The 19,064-nt window shown below is 43.8% G+C and overlaps 1 protein-coding gene and 1 long non-coding RNA gene across 16 annotated transcripts in view; one reads left to right on the forward strand and one right to left on the reverse strand.

Moving 5' to 3' along the window:
* LOC142741547 (uncharacterized) overlaps positions 1-9,039 on the forward strand; it is a 46,152-nt gene extending 37,113 nt beyond the window's left edge. The window contains exons 3-4 of the long non-coding RNA XR_012881188.1: positions 7,800-7,881; positions 8,724-9,039. This is a non-coding gene — a long non-coding RNA (uncharacterized LOC142741547). The remainder of the gene's footprint in view (positions 1-7,799; positions 7,882-8,723) is intronic.
* Positions 1-19,064, reverse strand: part of ROBO2 (roundabout guidance receptor 2) — a 962,581-nt gene that overhangs the window by 359,328 nt on the left and 584,189 nt on the right. The window lies entirely within an intron of this gene.

The following is a 19,064-nucleotide window of genomic DNA, read 5'->3' on the forward strand; positions in this document are numbered from 1 at the left end:
ATCCTACAGTTCTTTTCTAAGGTCATGCTTCCGCTCTTATCCTCCATGCTGCTTGGCTGACATAATGTATCAGGATATTAGGACATTACTGGAGCAGGAAGCGCTTCAAGATTATAACAAAAATAAAACTCACATGCAAGTCAAGAACGTGGACACAGAGATCCTATAAGGGACTGTCTCAGATAACGTGGACACAGAGATCCTATAAGGGACTGCCTCCGATTACTAGGAAAGTCTTTACAAACAACATTCCCTTATCAGTCAATACATGTATCCGTCACTCATAGCACTGACCTAAGCAAGGCAAAAATGTATAGACTCCCCCCACACTGATCCAACGGGGTGGCCAATACTTTCCAAAAATGGGAAGAGGAATTTGCACCGGAAGTTAAATATTATAAAGAACTTGTCAGCTCTCCTGATGTGTCTGTTAAATAGTAAAATAAAATAACAATGCTGGAGCATCTGTTCTTAGAATTTTGTGTTCTGACGTCCCTCTGTTACTCTCCCTGGTATAAATAAATTGACAATTAGATGTTACCATTGCCATTGTCATTAGGGTTATCACTGATTGTGTCAGAAACATAGAAATACATTTTGAAATATTATGCAAGACTTTAATCTACGTTTTTCTTTAAACACTTCCAGTGACAGTGCAGTCCAGGACATATTCCATTATTTTCTGTTAGGCTGGGTTCACACGACCTATTTTCAGACGTATTGGAGGCATTTTACGCCGGCAAACATCTGCCCATTACTTTCAATGGGTCTTACGATGTTCTGTGCCGACGGCCTGTCATTTTACGCGTCACTGTCAAAAGACGGCGCGTAAAATAACAGCCTCATCAAAGAAGTGCAGGACACTTCTTGGGACGTAATTGGAGCCGTTTTTCATTGACTCCAATGAAAACAGCTCCAAAAACGGCCATAAAAAACTGCAAAAAACGTGAGTTGCTCAAAAAACGTCTGAAAATCAGGGGCTGTTTTCCCTTGAAAACAGCTCCGTATTTTGAGACGTTCCTGACTCTACGTGTGAACATACCCTTACAGTCTGGACCCCACAATACCCATTCTAACGAGCCCATGTAGTGGTTATGCCTCTTGCACAACCCAAAAAGGGGAGCGTAAAAGCTATTACTCTCTAGTGCCACCTATACTGATATATTACCACATAAAGCGCCTCTGTTTGCTTTTTTCCTAGTGTTTTTACTTCCACAAACTGTGTAGGGACATAATCTATTGGCAAGATGATTGGTAACACCCAGTTGTCAATTAATCAGAAATTTCCAGGAGGAATAACAGAGGATTGGCACAAGTTCTAAGAAAAGATGCTCCAGCATTGTTATTTTAACTAAAATAGACAGACTAGGAGAACTGCCAGGTCCTCTTTACTAGGTTTATATCCTAAACGAAGCCCAAGGTTAAACTATTATCTTCCATCTACGAGAGCTAAGAATTATTTCTCGCAAAATGTAAAACTAAAATATTGACACTGACATTGTGCTGTTTGCAAACCAGTCTCTCCTCTTTTAGATTGATGCATTATTCCCGGCTGCCTGGGACCGTAGACGGAGAGAAAAAGAACATCATTTGCTTTAAAATCACATGATGTCTGATTCTAATACAATTTTCATGCAAATGTAATGACATTAGTATAAATTAACCTAAGATTATATTTAACCTTTTTACATAATGGCTTTCATCAGAGATCATGTGTAATTTATGTTGATTGATTCTGCAAATTACAACCCTGCGAGTAGCCCGTCTTATTTTTGCAAATGATATTGATATGGGAAATATGGGACAAGTTGTGTCACTAGAGCAAAAATCCATCTCAGGACTGATAATAATAAGATGATGACAACGAGCATTTAGCAGCAGAGTGGCCTTAATTCACGAGTACTGATAATAATGGACTTCTAAATATACAGTTCTGGGTTGTTTGAGTGAAAAGGTAATAACAATAGGTCTATAATACTGGAACTATGCATTAAAATCAAGAAACTGCTATTTACACCTTTGAAAACATTTTTTTTTAATAAAACAATGTATCAGTGTGATTGGTGCAACTTTGTAATTACTTTTTATCAAAAATTATTTTTACTTTTTGAGATACAGCTGCTTTGTATCCTGTATACAGAGCAGCTGTATCTTGCGCTGAGAGTTGTATCTGTCAGGCCAGCGGGACTGACGGGTTGAGTGACAGCGGGTCCTGCTTGTCTCGGATACGCAGGATCCACCTGTTATCCATCAAATCTAAGTTGTGAACTTAGATGTGATCGATAACATCTCGATCCTGCGTGGACCCGCTGACACTGAACCCGTCAGTACCGCGGACATGACGGATACAGGTTTTATCGCACAATACAGCTGCTCTGTATACAGGATACAATGCAGCTGTATCTGAAAAAGTCAGACGATTTTTAATAAAAAGTAATTACAAAGTTGCACCAATCACACTGATACATTTTTACTTAAAAAAAATAAAAATGTTTTCAGAGGTGTTCATAGCCTTTAAAGGGACACAAAACTATCTCCATTTGCAGTGGAGGTAAATATTATCTAGTGTTCCCTGTTATCAGCCGCTTAGGCTAGAGGGGGTTTTACACTGGGCGATTATCGGGCAGACGAGTGTTCATAGAACGTTAGTTGCCGATAATTTCTCTGTGTAAACAGGGCAGCGATCAGCAGAGGAATGAGCAGTGCTTGTCATATCGTTATGCTGTATGGGCATTATAGTGTATGGGGCAGCTGTGGGGTTATTATCTTGTATGGGCATTATAGTGTATGGGGTAGATATGGGGGGCATTATACTGTATCTGACAGCTATAAATGGCAATACACTTTGGGGGCAGTTATAGGGGCATTATATTGTGGGGCAGCTATGGGGGCATTATACTGTGTTTGAGGCAGCAATGGGGGGCATTATACTGTGGGGCAGCTATGGGGGCATTCATGGGGTCTTTCGGGCAAGGCAGCTGGGCATAGGTGTGCGCAGGGGTCTGGTAGTGTTGGGGAGGGGTAGGGGGTCCCAAGCTGAATTCTTGCACTAGGGCCTATGAGCCTTTAGCTACTCCCCTGATATAAACCCCCATTATCACTACTTTATCTCCTATCTACAGATTTGCATACAAATTAGCAGCTGTTTTATAAGCTGTGAATGTTTGGTTTAGGCAAATTATATTACTTTTGCAACGGCACATTGTAGCAGGTGCAACGAGCGCAGCGTTGATCGGCGTTAGCTTGCTCCTTTCACAAGGCGCTAGTATGGGGACGAGTGGTCATTACTCCGATCGTTGGTCTGGTCCCCATACATTATTATCATGTCGGCAGCGCGTCTCCCTGTTTACACAGGGCAATTATCAGGAATGAGCGTTCTTTGAACACTCATTTGCCCGATAATTGGCCCGTGTAAACGAGCGCCGATCAACGTTTGCTTGTTCATTGGCTGATCGTTGCTCTGTTTACACAGAGCAATTATCGGAAACAACCGTTTTGTGAATGCTCATTTGCCTGATAATTGGCCAGTGTAAAAGGGCCCTAATTCAGAAGAACTTATTTTCCGTCCGTGTACTGTCCGTTTTATCAACGGACAGCACACTAACCAATACAAGTCAATGGCGCTATTCACACATCCGTTTTCTCTTTTGGGGCATGTGTCCGTTGCGAGAAACTCACAGCATGTCCTATTCTGGTTCGTTTTTGGGGACCAGACTCGCCCATTAAAGTCTCTGGGTGTATGGAAAAAAACAGCAACAGCAGAACACGGACGATAACCATGTGCTTTCCGCTTCTCACTGATCCGTTGCTAAGAAATTCAGAAAAAAAAGAAAAGTGAAACCAGGAAGTTCTTGCAAAAGAGTCAAAAGACATAGAGGAAAACGTCTTACACATGGAGACCACACTGACGCAAAGTGTACATTCACATGGATTTAAAAAGGCCTTTTTTTTTGCAGACGCAAATCGGACACGCTCATGTGAATAATCTTCTAATAATAATGAGGTTGTAGATGTAGCAGAGCCTAGATTGCCATTTACCTGTTTCGGGATACAGTCTCTCTTATAAAGGGGTTTTCACACTATAGGAAGCTTTGAAGTTAAGCGCTGCAGTTCCTTTACTCATTTTATTTCACTTGAAGGGAGCTGTGGTGCTGTGAAGACCAAGAGCGCCATTTTTCAGGAATACTGTCAAAGGGATACCTGTCTTTCCGATTTAGAGATAGGTAAAAGACAGGTATACTGTAAAATTGTAACTGTAAAAAGTAACACTGTGCGCCGAAAAACAAGCGGACACTAAGTCAACTAATAGGCTGTATAAGGAAGAGGAAAGTGTCTAGCATGTCTAGCAAGGTGCGCCAAATATATCATACAAAGTGCATCACTTTGATACATTTGGCAGATTTTCTGACTGCCTTGTCTAAGTTTACATCTAAAACTTCCATAGTATTAGTAAATCTGCCTATGACTGTGCTGCAATGCCTGGAAATGTCAGGGGACAGATACAATTACAAAACATTACGGTATATTGCTCTTGTACGCCCACATTTCTGTAGAAAAAGGCTTCAAATAAAGGAAACCAAGGGCACATATGGACAAAGATAAGACATTTTGTTCTAGACATTTTCGATCTAGAACGTGTAGCATATTTTTAGATAGACAGAAGTAAAACAGGACACGCTTATTAAGTGAATCAAATTAGAATGAATCAAGTCAGTTTACAATATGAAAGGCTGTGTTATCAGGAAACTTCAAAGGCGTCATATGAGATACGTTTTGCCGGTCCGCACAGGAATAAAGTACAGAACGCTTATGTTTACTAACTGAAAAAATAACTTCCCAATAAAACTATTCTTTGTGCCAATCACGGGTCTTGGGTAGTGGAAATTTCTAGGCTGAAATCCAGACAGGATGTAAGGGCGGGTTCACACGTGGCGGAATTTCACTTAAATTCCGCTGCGGACACTCCGCAGCGTTAATCCGCAGCGGAGCCGTTTCTCCATTGACTTTCACTTTAATTTAGCAGTGTTCGTTTAGACGATGCGTACAATTCCGCTGCGGAGCATAGGCTGCGGAGCGGAATTTGGTGTCCGCAGCATGCTCTGTCTGTTGCGGAGCAGTGGCGGACTCATGGCGGAATTTCTCCATTGACTTCAATGGAGAGTCAAAATTCCGCAATGAAGTCCGCAGATCTTATGTGTGCTGCGGAGCGTATTGGTTTTACTACCATGACATTTCTTCATTCTGGCTGGACCTATGTATTTCTAGGTCTACAGCCAGACTGAGGAAGTCAATGGGGCTCCCGTAATGACGGGAGCGTTGCTAGGAGACGTCTGTAAATAGTCACTGTCCAGGGTGCTGAAAGAGTTAAGCGATCGGCAGTAACTGTTTCTGCACCCGGGACAGTGACTACCGATCTCAATATACATGTATCTGTAAAAAAATATAAGTTCATACTTACCGAGAACTCCCTGCGTCTGTCTCCAGTCCGGCCTCCCAGGATGACGTTTCAGTGTAAGTGACGGCTGCAGCCAATCACAGGCCAAGCACAGGCTGCCGCGGTCACATGGACTGGCGCGTCATCCAGGGAGGTCGGGCTGGATGCCGAAGGAGGGACGCGTCACCAAGACAACGGCCGGTAAGTATGAAATTCTTTTACTTTCACTAGGGAAAGTGCTGTCACTTCTCTCTATCCTGCACTGATAGGGAGAAGGGAAGCACTTTTCCCGCAGTCCGCAGCAGCTAGTCCGCATCAATGTACTGCACATTTTGTGCAGATCCGCAGCAGAATCTGCAACGCAGATTCTGTGCGGCATTGATGCGGACAGTTGCGGAGGAAATCCGCCACGTGTGGTCATGCCCTAAGGAGAAGATTGTATCCAAACCAGCTGCACAGAAGGGAACACATCTTTACTACCACTATGGACCCACCTTTGGCTAGACCCCTCTTTCAGCCTCTGGTTTCTCCATTGCCTCCATTGCCCCACCACGGCCATGCCACATACACTCCTCCAGTAGAAATAAAACATCAGCAATTTAATATAGAATATATACAATGATCTGGAGAAACTGATTTAATAGGAAACCTTCTCAAACCCTGGAGAGCTGCATCTCACAGATATGTTTTCTTACATTGCAATGATGTAGGGACAAAAATAACGCACTTTGGAAACTCCAGGTGACTATTCTCTTTCATATGCCACCAGAACCACTGTTCTAGGTGGTCCACAGCCCAAAATATGGCTGTTTGAAGTGATCCCCCTTCCCTCCAGCCTCAGTCTCTCACACTGTGTGAAGCAGCTTCATGCTGATAGGACAGCGTCAGAGGCTGTGAGGAGGCTCCACCTCGGGGGAATACCTGGTGTTACCTCCCACTTGTCTAATAAAGGCTCATTTACATATTTAGAAAAATACTCAACTTTGCAAATAATAAATGTTTAAAAAAAAAAATCACACTGTAGTTATCAGCAGCAATGCACCTATTAGATTAGTTAGGAGATAGGGAATTGATGAACTGGTGACAGAGTCCCTTTAATAAAAAAAAGTAGCTAAGGGAACATTTAGGGCATGACCACACATGGCGGAATTCCTCCGCAACTGTCCGCATCAATGCCGCACAGAATCTGCGTTGCAGATTCTGCAGCGGATCTGCACAAAATGTGCAGAAAATTGATGCGGACTGGCCGCTGCGGACTGCAGGAAAAGTGCTTCTCTTCTCCCTATTCAGTGCAGGATAGAGAGAAGGGACAGCACTTTCCCTAGTGAAAGTCAAAGAAATTCATACTTACCGCCCGTTGTCTTGGTGACGCGTCCCTCTTTCGGCATCCGGCCCGACCTCCCTGGATGACGCTCCAGTCCATGTGACCGCTGCAGCCTGTGCTTGGCCTGTGATTGGCTGCAGCCGTCACTTACACTGAAACGTCATCCTGGGAGGCCGGACTGGAGACAGACGCAGGGAGTTCTCGGTAAGTATGAACTTATATATTTTTTTACAGATACATGTATATTGAGATCGGTAGTCACTGTCCCGGGTGCAGAAACAGTTACTGCCGATCGCGTAACTCTTTCAGCACCCTGGACAGTGACTATTTACAGACGTCTCCTAGCAACGCTCCCGTCATTACGGGAGCCCCATTGACTTCCTCAGTCTGGCTGTAGACCTAGAAATACATAGGTCCAGCCAGAATGAAGAAATGTCATGGTAGTAAAAACAATACGCTCCGCAGCACACATAAGATCTGCGGACTTCATTGCGGAATTTTGACTCTCCATTGAAGTCAATGGAGAAATTCCGCCATGAGTCCGCAACCAGTCCGCCACTGCTCCGCAACAGACAGAGCATGCTGCGGACACCAAATTCCGCTCCGCAGCCTATGCTCCGCAGCGGAATTGTACGCATCGTGTAAACGAACACTGCTAAATTAAAGTGAAAGTCAATGGAGAAACGGCTCCGCTGCGGATTAACGCTGCGGAGTGTCCGCAGCGGAATTTAAGTGAAATTCCGCTATGTGTGAACCCGCCCTTACATGAGTCGTTGTTCTTGCGGACAAACAGCAGGAATGGACCCAGTACTGCAGGTCTGATATACACAAACATGGCGACACATAATAAGAGACGGTGAATACCTCCACCTTGGGCTCCGCAGCTGGACATCATCTCCACTTTATAGGTCGATCTACTTAAAATGTAAACATCTTGAAACATGTTGTCCTATTGGCACTGCTGATAACCACCCTGATCATCAGGATTTTCGGCGGCACTATCCAAAGTTCATTGTTTTTTTCCCTACATCCTCCTACCAGATCCACCGGGAGAGCAGCCGACGATCCACCATTACCTCCCGCTTTCAATAGAGTTGTGCCTCAATATTCACAGCTCCAAGAGGTGAGTGTTATACCCACACCACTAAACTTACCATTAGTATCCGTCAGATTTCACGCTATTGGTGCGCTTTGTCTTTTTCTTACATTGAAGATGCTACAGACTTTCCTATAGACCAAGAACGACTCATGAAGAAAAGTTAGAATTATAAGGCCTTGTACACACAGAGTTTGACACGTTTTTTGCAGCGGAAACCACGGCAAAAAGTGTCCGAAATTTCCTCCCATTGTTTTCAATGGTAGGTGGAGGCGTTTTTTCCCGTAAGCAGATAAAAATGCTCATGGGAAAAAGAAGCGACATGCCTTATCTTGAGGAGTTTTCCACCTCAAATACCCTATTGAAATCAATGCGAACGGCTGACACGTTTTTTTTACGTGTTTTATGTCAAAAAACGCTCACAGACTTTTCCTTTTGCCTGTTGAAGAAATAGGTAAAAATCGTGGAAAAAAACGCCTGTGGTGCAAAACCACTTAAACCGGAGCTGATTTTTCCAGGCAAAATTTTCTGCCTGCAAAAAACTCTGTGTGAACATACCCTAATACTGCTCGTTCTACTTAACCATGTAATTAGGAAGTGGCTGGGGAGGCAGAGGGAGCACAAAAAGCTAGAGCGGGGTTTAGGGGGCCCCGTTCTAGAGGTAGGTGCGGAAGCCAGAGGTGGGACCCACATCTTTCTGACATTTATGACATATCCTGTGGATATGTCATAAATGACTCTGATGGGAAAATCCCTTTAATAGGAGGGGGTTCTAGTTCTAAGTGTAATGAAGCAAGTCCTATATTTTATGAGCAGTAGGGGGCAATGTGAGAATTTTCCACTATAATTTAAATGATATCATGGCGCAGATAATGATACACGCACATATCTCAGAAGAAGAACAGGTGTGAACATTACAAGTTATCACAAAGTGGAATTAATTACAAGTCAAAGGAAGAATATTTGTCCTGAGAGCTTCTCCTAATGTGTTGTCATCTATATCATATCTCACTGCTATCATCACCTCTACAAGTTCACTGCGATGAAGACATGGACAGCTGTGAATGGACCTCGAAGGGTTTCTAGACAGTCAGATACTCATAAGATGGTTTATAAAGTATTTCAATAGACACTGATCAGGCAAATAAACCTGTATATGGGTGACATCATACAGTAGAATGGAAACCTGTATATAGGTGACATCGGTCAGGTGTGGTGCTGTTTTAGAAGAAGCAGGCAATAAAAAACCCTAAGGGTAAGGCCACACGGAGCGGCCCTGACACGGTCGCAACGTGGCCAACAACCGCGCTAGCACTATGTAGGAGCGGCTGTCAAATACCTTGTTAAGGGGTATTCTGGTTGCACGCTCATGCGCACTGCCGCTCCATTCATTCTCTATGGGAGCGCCGGAGATAGCCGAGTGCAGTGTTCGGCTTTTTCCGGCGCTGCCATAGAGAATGAATAGGGGGTAACTTGTAACCTGCAAAATCGTGCTGCCATAAAGGGTGTATTAATTCATGGCCGCATGATTTTACATTTAAAGGGACAGTTTACCCGCATTAATGTGCGGCCACTAACAGGCTGTTTGACAGCCGCACCAAACATGGTGCCGGCGGAGTTGTTAGCCGCGTTGCGACCGTCTCAGGGACGCTCCGTGTAGTCTTAATCTAAGACCTCCGCGTTTTGTTAACTAAGTAAGATTTTGGGAGTTGAGAGAGTAATTTAAAAGAAACTGTGTTATGCCTAATTAGGGTAAGGCCACACGGTGCGTCGTTGACGTGATTTTGTTGCGTTTGAAAACTGCATGAGGTAAACTGCATGTGTTTTTTGTCTCTAACGCTGCTGTTCTGTTGCGTTTTTTTACGCACATAGATTATGGACATGGTTTTCTCTGGTGTTGAAGTTTGTTAGGCGCTTCCTGTATATAGTTCATTACAAGGCATTGCAGAACTGTTAGCAAAAACGCAAGCAGCTCAGCAACAATATTGGCAGCGCGGTCATTAACCCCATGCGGTCAGACATTATGAAGATGCGGTCAACCCCAGAAAAAACACATTGTAATATAATAGCAGCCGTCTGTCCATAACAAAAATGTCACCATTGACTTCTATTGAAAAGTGACTTGCTGCAGTTTAAAAACGCAATGTGGCCGCCCCGTGTGACCTTACCCTTAAGACCTTAAGGGGGCGGTACCACGACACAAGAATTTTCTCTATACTGTTCTTTGAATCCCTGGTGTCATGGACCACCCAATAGGCCCTGTGCTAGACATAATGATGTATCATTTAATGGAGTGTTCCTTGACACCAGATAAAAACGAAATTTTCAGGACCTGGAAACATCCTTTAGGCTGGGTTCACACGTGGCGGAATTTCACTTAAATTCCGCTGCGGACACTCCGCAGCGTTAATCCGCAGCGGAGCCGTTTGTCCATTGACTTACACTTTAATTTAGCAGTGTTCGTTTAGACGAGGCGTAAAATTCCGCTGCGGAGCATAGGCTGCGGAGCGGAATTTGGTGTCCGCAGCATGCTCTGTCTGTTGCGGAGCAGTGGCGGACTCATGGCAGAATTTCTCCATTGACTTCAATGGAGATTCTAATTTCCGCAATGAAGTCCGCAGCTGTCATGCACATGTTATGTGTGCTGCGGATCCGTCTTTTTTAACTTGACATTTCTTCATTCTGGCTGGACCTATGCATTTCTAGGTCTACAGCCAGACTGAGGAAGTCAATGGGGCTCCCGTAATGACGGGAGCGTTGCTAGGAGACGTCAGTAAATAGTCACTGTCCAGGGTGCTGAAAGAGTTAAGCGATCGGCAGTAACTGTTTCTGCACCCGGGACAGTGACTACCGATCACAATATACAGCTATCTGTAAAAAAAAAAGAAGTTCATACTTACCGAGAACTCCCTGCTTCTGTCTCCAGTCCGGCCTCCCAGGATGACGTTTCAGTCTAAGTGACGGCTGCAGCCAATCACAGGCTAATAACAGGCTGCAGCGGTCACATGGACTGCCGCGTCATCCAGGGAGATCGGGCTGGATGCCGAAGGAGGGACGCGTCACCAAGACAACGGGCGGTAAGTATGAATTTCTTTGACTTTCACAAGGGAAAGTGCTGTCCCTTCTCTCTATCCTGCACTGATAGGGAGAAGGGAAGTACTTTTACCGCAGTCCGCAGCAGCTAGTCCGCATCAATTTACTGCACATTTTGTGCAGATCCGCAGCAGAATCTGCAACGCAGATTCTGTGCGGCATTGATGCGGACAGTTGCGGAGGAAATCCGCCACGTGTGGTCATGCCCTTAAATCGAGGTGTACATTTCTAGGCACATAGGCTACTGGTATGTCTCTATAAAATATATGATCACATGTCATTTGGATCCATCGATTTGATTGTGTCCATGGAGATGATGATAAAATCGAACCAATCATGGCACATATTGTTATATAGGATTATGCAGCAGGAGCTGTCGTAAAGATGAGAACGGACCTCAGATTGGACACCTTTATGAACGTGGATAGACCCCATGTTGTTACAAACGTCAATCTGGCACTAAAGAAACCCAACGCTCCCTTTATATCCATACAATGCCATCTTCTCAAGACGTCCATTCCCGATTTCTCCTAATACTAAATGAAACCACCACACAATGCCGCCCACCATTCAGGGTCCACTCCACCATCTCGAGCACAGTCAAAGGCGCAGGAGGAGTGTTGTTTATTGTGTTCCAATTTGTTTCTCCAACACACTAATCACTCGTTTATTGTGTCTCCCATTGAAGAGCTGATAATACAATCCAGATGTGGCCTTGAACGTTATTGAGGTTCACAGTGAGTGATGCATTGAAATAACAAAATTATGATAATACAATTTGATTATAAAGGGGGAAAAAATAAGCAGAATAATACTGAAAACTCAATTACTTCAGCAGATCTAGCTGGGAGCAACTGTGACTTGGTAGCATCTGCTCCTAAGACATATTAAAAATGACTCGTATGCGGTAAACTCACTTACTGTCTAAGGTTTCAGAAGTCTTGACTTGCCAGCAATATCCGGGCCTCAATAATCACACGCCTTTTGTAATGTCCCCGTGACACCATTTTGCAATAAACTGCAAGCTTGACTGATTCCTCCCTAAATCTACTTTAAATCAAGGCAGGTCAAGTCAAGTCAACTCGGCTGAAGAATACATTTAAATAGATTGGCTAACCTTTACAGCTGCGCAGGCTTCATATACAAAGAATGAGACGCGTCCAACTAATGTATGTCATAGCGCGCAAAACCAACGTACAGATCACGCACCTTCTATCCAGTCATCTAGCAGGATTGCCATTCATAGAAATAATTCTTTACAATAATATATAAAACCCCAAAAAAAAAACTATACGAGCCACCCGCATCTATAGATCTAGATATACAGATGTAGCAACGCTAAGTTTGTCAGATGTAGAAGAGATAATGTAAGTTTTTTTTTTATTTATTTGGATTATTTTTAATACAAATATTAGACAATATGACAATCAATAGTTAATAAAAGTAAAACAACCTCTTTTACCTTCCCCATCCCAGAGGAGAAGAAAGCCCAAACTCCCCCCAAACGAAAGGTAATGTAATTACATGGCTCAATTCATCTCCATATCACATGGTGTCACTACATAGGACTGCAGGATTAATCTGTACACACCAAGCAGTCACAAAGAATTAATGACAAAGTCAGCTCTACTACATATACAGTGCTGAGTTTGTCATCTGTTTGTGTTATTGATGGTTTTACATAGGACTGCAAGTAAACCTCAGCATAGGAGTTGAATCACACAAAGAGTGTTTAAAAAAGTGCGTGTGTGTGTGCGTGTGTGTGTGTGTGTTTTTTCATAGCAAATAGTATTAGACCGCCTGCGTTCTCATAGAATCGGTATGAAGAGACAGTTAAGAGATGTTGACAAATTCAGCTCTGCTACACTTTTATATGTATCTCAATGTATATGCCTGTTGTACACACACACACACATATATATATTTTTTTTATTCTTTTTTTTTTTTTTTTTTACATATATATATATATATATAATTTTATTTGAGTTTTTTTGTTTTACAACTTTTTCTAGCTAGTTTCGTTTCATTCCTGATGCAAATTGTCACTGGTTGATTTTGTATTTCGCCCAGACCAGTAATGTCACATCACTTGACAAATACACATACATTTTCCACTAAAAGACAGTTTAACTGAGTGCTGTCACATCCGTCATCTCCAGTCGGACTGGTTAAAATTTTTATCTGTCGCCTTGAATTAATTTCAGCTGGTCGGAGCCCAGCGGGGGACTTTAGAGTGGTTTAGTTAAGTTCTTCATTTTCAAAGAGCATTATCATTATCATTTGCCATGGAAGCTGGATATCTTTTTTATAATCCAGAAAGAATCTTGTTATTAAACACTGGGTAGACAAAGAGACGTGTTATTGTGCATCCTTTTTATTCCCAAAATGTCCTTATAAATATTTAAGGCGACTCTGTTTGTGCATTCACTGAAAGAGAAGAGGACAAAACATTGCAGAAGGAAAACCCCCGTAAGTATGGGGCCAAACGAAAAAAAAATCACGACTTCTGTCACGCATCGCGTTATAAAGAGATGCAGTGAATTGCACACCAGTGCCAGGTACATGCAAGTGCCACACAATATTTTTCTTAATTCTTTTCTTTGACCCCTGAGGTTTATTTGCCATTCGATCAAATTGCACAGTTTTTCAGACAAATTGAAAAAAAATTGCATGTGAGACACGTGTGCAATAGTATAATACATTAGTTGCGCAATTCCCTGGTATACGTCACGGTGCAACCCATGTAGCCCAAAACTCGGGGTCTATCTCCTGACAAGTCTATTTTAGTATACTCTTGTATTCCCCATAAAATAATAATTCTACAGCATCTATTCTTAGTATTCTGCATTGGGTGATTCCTCTATTATTCCTCCTGGAAATATATGAATAAATTGACAGATGGTCATTACCATTCCCCCTTTCAATAGTGTGTGTTCCAGCACAGTCTGACACTGTCCAACCAGTTGTGCAATGTGATGTGTAGGTACGCAGCCCATTGACAAGGGTAATGGTAACAACCAATTGTGAATGTATTTTTTTTCCAAGGAGGAATAACAGAAGAACGGCACGATGCAGGATTCTAAGAAAATATATTTCACAATTGTTTTTTCATTCAAGTATTTAAAAAAACAGACATGTCAGAAGAGCAGACAGGTTATCTTTAAGACTGCCATTATTAAGCCGCATGTTATGGTCTATATTATGGCCGCAGTACCAGGATCCGATGTGGTTCTAGGTGATCTTTGGTGGTTCTGTAAAACGCGTTAGGCCTCGCCGTAATAGGGATGGGAAAATGCTTCTGAATTACAGCCAGAAACAGGCCTTACATGACATTAAGATGCACGAATATTGATTTTCTTATTATTTGATTGGCTAATTGGTCAATTGCTCCCATAGATCAAATTGTCACAATAACAACATAACGAGGAGAATACAATTTCTAAAAATGCCGCAATACACCAATGCTACACATTATTAGATCAATATTTTTTTTTATAGAATAATTCTCCGTAACTTCAACCTTTTAAGGAGATAAAGAAAATATTGAGAGATGAGACGTTCAAGCTGTGAAATGAATGAGCGCGGTGACTGAGTGATTTCTGCAAATCGATTGGAGTTTTTTCAAAAGGTATATGCAGAGGCCCCGGCCGCTGGGACTATATACTCATGTGGCCGATATTAGTCCAGTGATAAATGTATTGTGTTGCATGTCGGAGGCCATAAAGGAATTCCCGTGTATTCCCAGCATGTGTCCCAATCCTAAAAAAGCTTGGCATGTGCAGAGTGTTTAATCCCTAAAGGCACTGACTAATCTATACTAAATACTTGGGGGTTAGAGTCTATAGGAAACAGACAAGTATGGAATATTATGAACTTAAAAAGATGCTCTTGTTAGATTTTATTAGTCATTATCTTTTTTTAAGGGGTAGCCTGAAATTAGAAAAAGGGTATATTTTTTATTTTTTTTTCCAGAAACAGCTCCACCATCGTTCATGGGTTATATCTGGTATTGCAGCTCATTCATATTCAACTGATTCGAGCTAAGCCAATAAACAAGAGTGGCGCAATTTCTGAAAGAAAAAAGTGAATCTCAGACAACCCCCTTATTAAAATATTTTTTACAAAATAATTAGAAAGCGGGGATATTTGCTGGGGTTTTAAATGAAGATGTCCCAGCTCTCTATGTAATCAACTTTGGCTCTTATTGGCCTCTTACTTACACTTACAGAAGCGTAAGTTTCAATGATTCAATAGAGCCATGGAACTGTCCATCAGAGCCAAAGGGCTCCAGCTGTTTACGGAGTATTGGCTCCCACTATTCAGGGCATCACTAGGAGTCCCCAACTACCAACCCCCACAAATTTTATTTATTTGCAGCTGAATGCAATGGAAAGTAATACAAAAATAACCCTATACTCGATTTCCAAAATATTTTATTATCATTTGTTTAATTCAGTTATTTACAAAAAAAATTAGGCATTTTTCATTTAAGGATTTTTTTATTTTTTTTTATAAAACATGAATAACATGCTAAAACTGGTGTAGGGATATCCCCAGTACATAATTCCGGTTTGGCCTGCCGTAAAGAGTAATTTTCGTGTAATAAGTCCCTGTCACTGGTAACATGGTAACGTCCATTCTGGTCTATGAGAAAATGGCAGAATTAGTAACAAGGAAGATTGATATGTATGTGCTCTACTGCTACTCAATAACTTTATAGCCATCAGACTAATAACCACAGATAACAATTGGGACCATTTATAAATACTGGTGGACAGGGAAATAGTCCTAGTAACTCCCAAATCCATATTAGATAAATGACAGATAGTCCCTGGTTCCCATGGGCATCATCATTGTGGGCCCATCCTATAGACAGCACTGTTGTGTCTTGATAACAATTTGCCATATAATGTGATACTTGTAAAAAGGGCTTTACCTAAGGCTGGGACTATACAAGTGACAAAGGCTGCAATGGTAGCATTAGGCCTCATTCACACGGCAGGGTTTCCCGGCCGGGTGCCGGCCGTTCATAAATCGGCCGGCACCCGGCTGCATTAGGAATGATAGACCCCTAATGGGGCTATTCATACGACCGATTTTTTGACGGCCGGGAAATCCGGCCGTCAAAAAATAGGACATGCTCTATCTTTGCCCGGGCACCCGGTCGCCCGGCTCCCATAGAAGTCTATGGGGCCGGGTATTACACGGCCATCACCGGAATGTATTCCGAGTGATGGCCGGGTTTCCCGGCGCTTGCGCTCTATCTCCTCCTCCTCACAGCGCAGAGTGCATGTGAGGAGGAGGAGTTGATGCCATTCTGACGAATGGCATCGCTGTACACTGTGTTGCAGGGCCGGGGTGTACAGCAGGTGGAGGGAGCGCTGCGCTGGCTCCCTTCCCCTGCTTGTTAAAAGCACCCTGGCACTGCGACACCTTCGATGGCGCCGCTAGTAGCAGCAGCAGCTGCTGCTACTACTACTGTAGCAACGCCACTATAGCAGAGCAGGGAGGTATCTCCCCGCTCTACTATGTGCTAGCCGCACTTTAGCTCCTTGAAGGAGCGGAATCCCCGTGTTTTCGGGGAAGCCGCTCCTGGACAGAGCGCTTGATGTCTCTGTCCATATCTGGGCAGTGACATCAGGGGAAACTCCTGAAGCGGAATCCCCGAACACATGGGGATTCCCCTTCAGGAGCTGCCGCTGATGTCACTGTCCGGATCGGCCCGGCACGGATGCATAACTTTATGCAAACCGGCCGGGCAAAATGGCCGATTTTACCGGCCGACACTCGGGCTCGGGAACGACCCGGTCGTGTGAATCCCGCCTTAGGGTACGTTCAAACTATCTATTTTCAGCCGAGCTGTAAATGCCCCGAAAAATGGCTAAAACCGCAAGTTGCTTAAAATGGCTGAAATTTAGGGGCTGTTTTCGCTTGAAAACAGCTCTGTACTTTACAGCCGTTTTTGGTTTGCCGTGTGAACATAGCCTCACAGAATCGGCAGAAGTTTAGGCTCCCACTTGTAGATAAAGACGAGACACCAATCTTGAATTTTTATTCGAACATAATTTTTAGGTTATCCAGCTGCTTCAACAATGAAGACTATAAGTCCTGATGGGATGCAAAGTCACTAAGACCCTTCAGACTAGTGTTTGTAGTTCTGTTCTCTATTCCATCTTAACTCACAATAACTACGGAGACAGATCACAGATCCTAGGATATTCCTTAGGGGTTATTAATTACTTGTGCTTTAATAAACACAGAAGGTAGAAAAGATCTTCTCAATGCTAGTCTGAGCACAACAAGCTCTGAAATCTAGTCGTATTGTCAGGGTCAAGGCAAAAGACATTGCTAGATACAGCTTCAGTGGTATTCGGATGTAGCCTGCCACGGAAGACAACTGCAGGCAATTTGTTAAATCAGAGGCGTAGCTAGGTTCTCCTGCACCAGGGGCAAAGATTCAGATTGGCTTCAACTTATTTCCCGACATCTCATTCCCCCTCGCCATGTTTGCTTGCTCTACCAATCAATGAGGTGCAATTTTTTCACAATTTTTTTTAATGTAACTCAAGCATAAAACCATTTCTACATTTTACAAGTGATATAGTTATATAAAGGAGTTAACATAACAATAGATTAAAAGAAAATAAATTAAAGAGGCCACACAATACCCCTTGTAGATAGTGCCACACACAGCCCCCTGTAGATAGCGCAACACACAGCCCCCTGTAGATAGCGCAACACACAGCCCCCTGTAGATAGCGCAACACACAGCCCCCTGTAGATAGCGCAACACACAGCCCCCTGTAGATAGCGCAACACACAGCCCCCTGTAGATAGCGCAACACACAGCCCCCTGTAGATAGTGCCATAAAAAGCCACCCTCTTGTATATAACGCCACATAGCCCCTTTAGATAGCTCCACACACAGCCCCCCCTTGTAGTTAACGACACACAGCCCCCCTTGTAGATAGCCCTACACAGACCCCCCCCCCTTGTAGATAGCGCCACACAGCCCCCCCTTGTAGATATCGCTACACAGCCCCCCTTGTTGATAGCGCCACACACATCGCCCCATTGTAAACAACACCACACACAGCCCCGCTTGTAGATATCACCACGCACAGCCCCCTGTTGTAGATAGAGCCACACACAGCCCCATGTTGTAGATAGCGCCACACACAGCCCCCACTTGTAGATAGTGCCACACAGCCCCCCTTGTATATAGTGCCACACAGCCCCCCTCTGGTAAACAGTGCCAAACAGCCCCCCTTGTATATAGCGCCACACTCCCCCCTTGTAAATAGCGCCACAAGCCCCCCCTTGTAAATAGCGCCACACAACCCCTTGTAAAGAGCACCACACCCCCCCCCCCCTTGTAAATAGCGCCACACTCCCCCCCTTGTACTTAGCACCACATGGTAAACATAGCAGAGAGCGGTAGCCTACCGCTACCACTCTCCACGCTGCCTGACGTGACTCACTGGAGGAGCCGAGAAGGTCACGCGTCGCAGGCAGCAGCGGAGTTCCTTCTGACAAGTGTCGGTGACAGCCCGGGAATGGACCAGTCCAATCACTTGACCTGAATCCTCTGACCCCAGTCACAGGTCAGGTGACTGGACTGGTCCACTCCTGGGCCGTCACAGACCTCAGTCAGAACACCACCGAATGAACTGCTGGCTCTTTCTAACGCTGATCGCTGCTGCAGGTGTCCGACCTACAGGGTGCTTAACAGCAGCCATCAGCTGCTCTGCAGCGCCCCCCTTCCCTACCCCCTAGTTGCGCCTGGGGGAAACATGGTCCACCTGCCCCCCCCCCCCCCCTAGCTACGCCCCTGTGTTAAATGACAATGCTCCCTGAATTTTGCTTGTGTAGCCCAAGCCTTAAAGAGAACCTGTCACCTATCCTGACATGCCTATTTTAGTAAATACTTGTGTTTCCCATGAAGTATCAATTCAATTTTCTCAGAAATATGTGTTGTGCTATTCCTCTGTTAATCCTCCTAGAAATGTGTGAATTGACAACTCTGATTGTCTCCCTGATCAAAGGGGTGTGCCCCTACACACCATGGCAGTCCTGACAGTGACAGACTGTGTAGGGACACATACTATTGACAGAGG

Source organism: Rhinoderma darwinii, chromosome 2 (genome assembly GCF_050947455.1).
Source record: "Rhinoderma darwinii isolate aRhiDar2 chromosome 2, aRhiDar2.hap1, whole genome shotgun sequence".
Taxonomy (NCBI): Eukaryota; Metazoa; Chordata; class Amphibia; order Anura; family Rhinodermatidae; genus Rhinoderma; species Rhinoderma darwinii.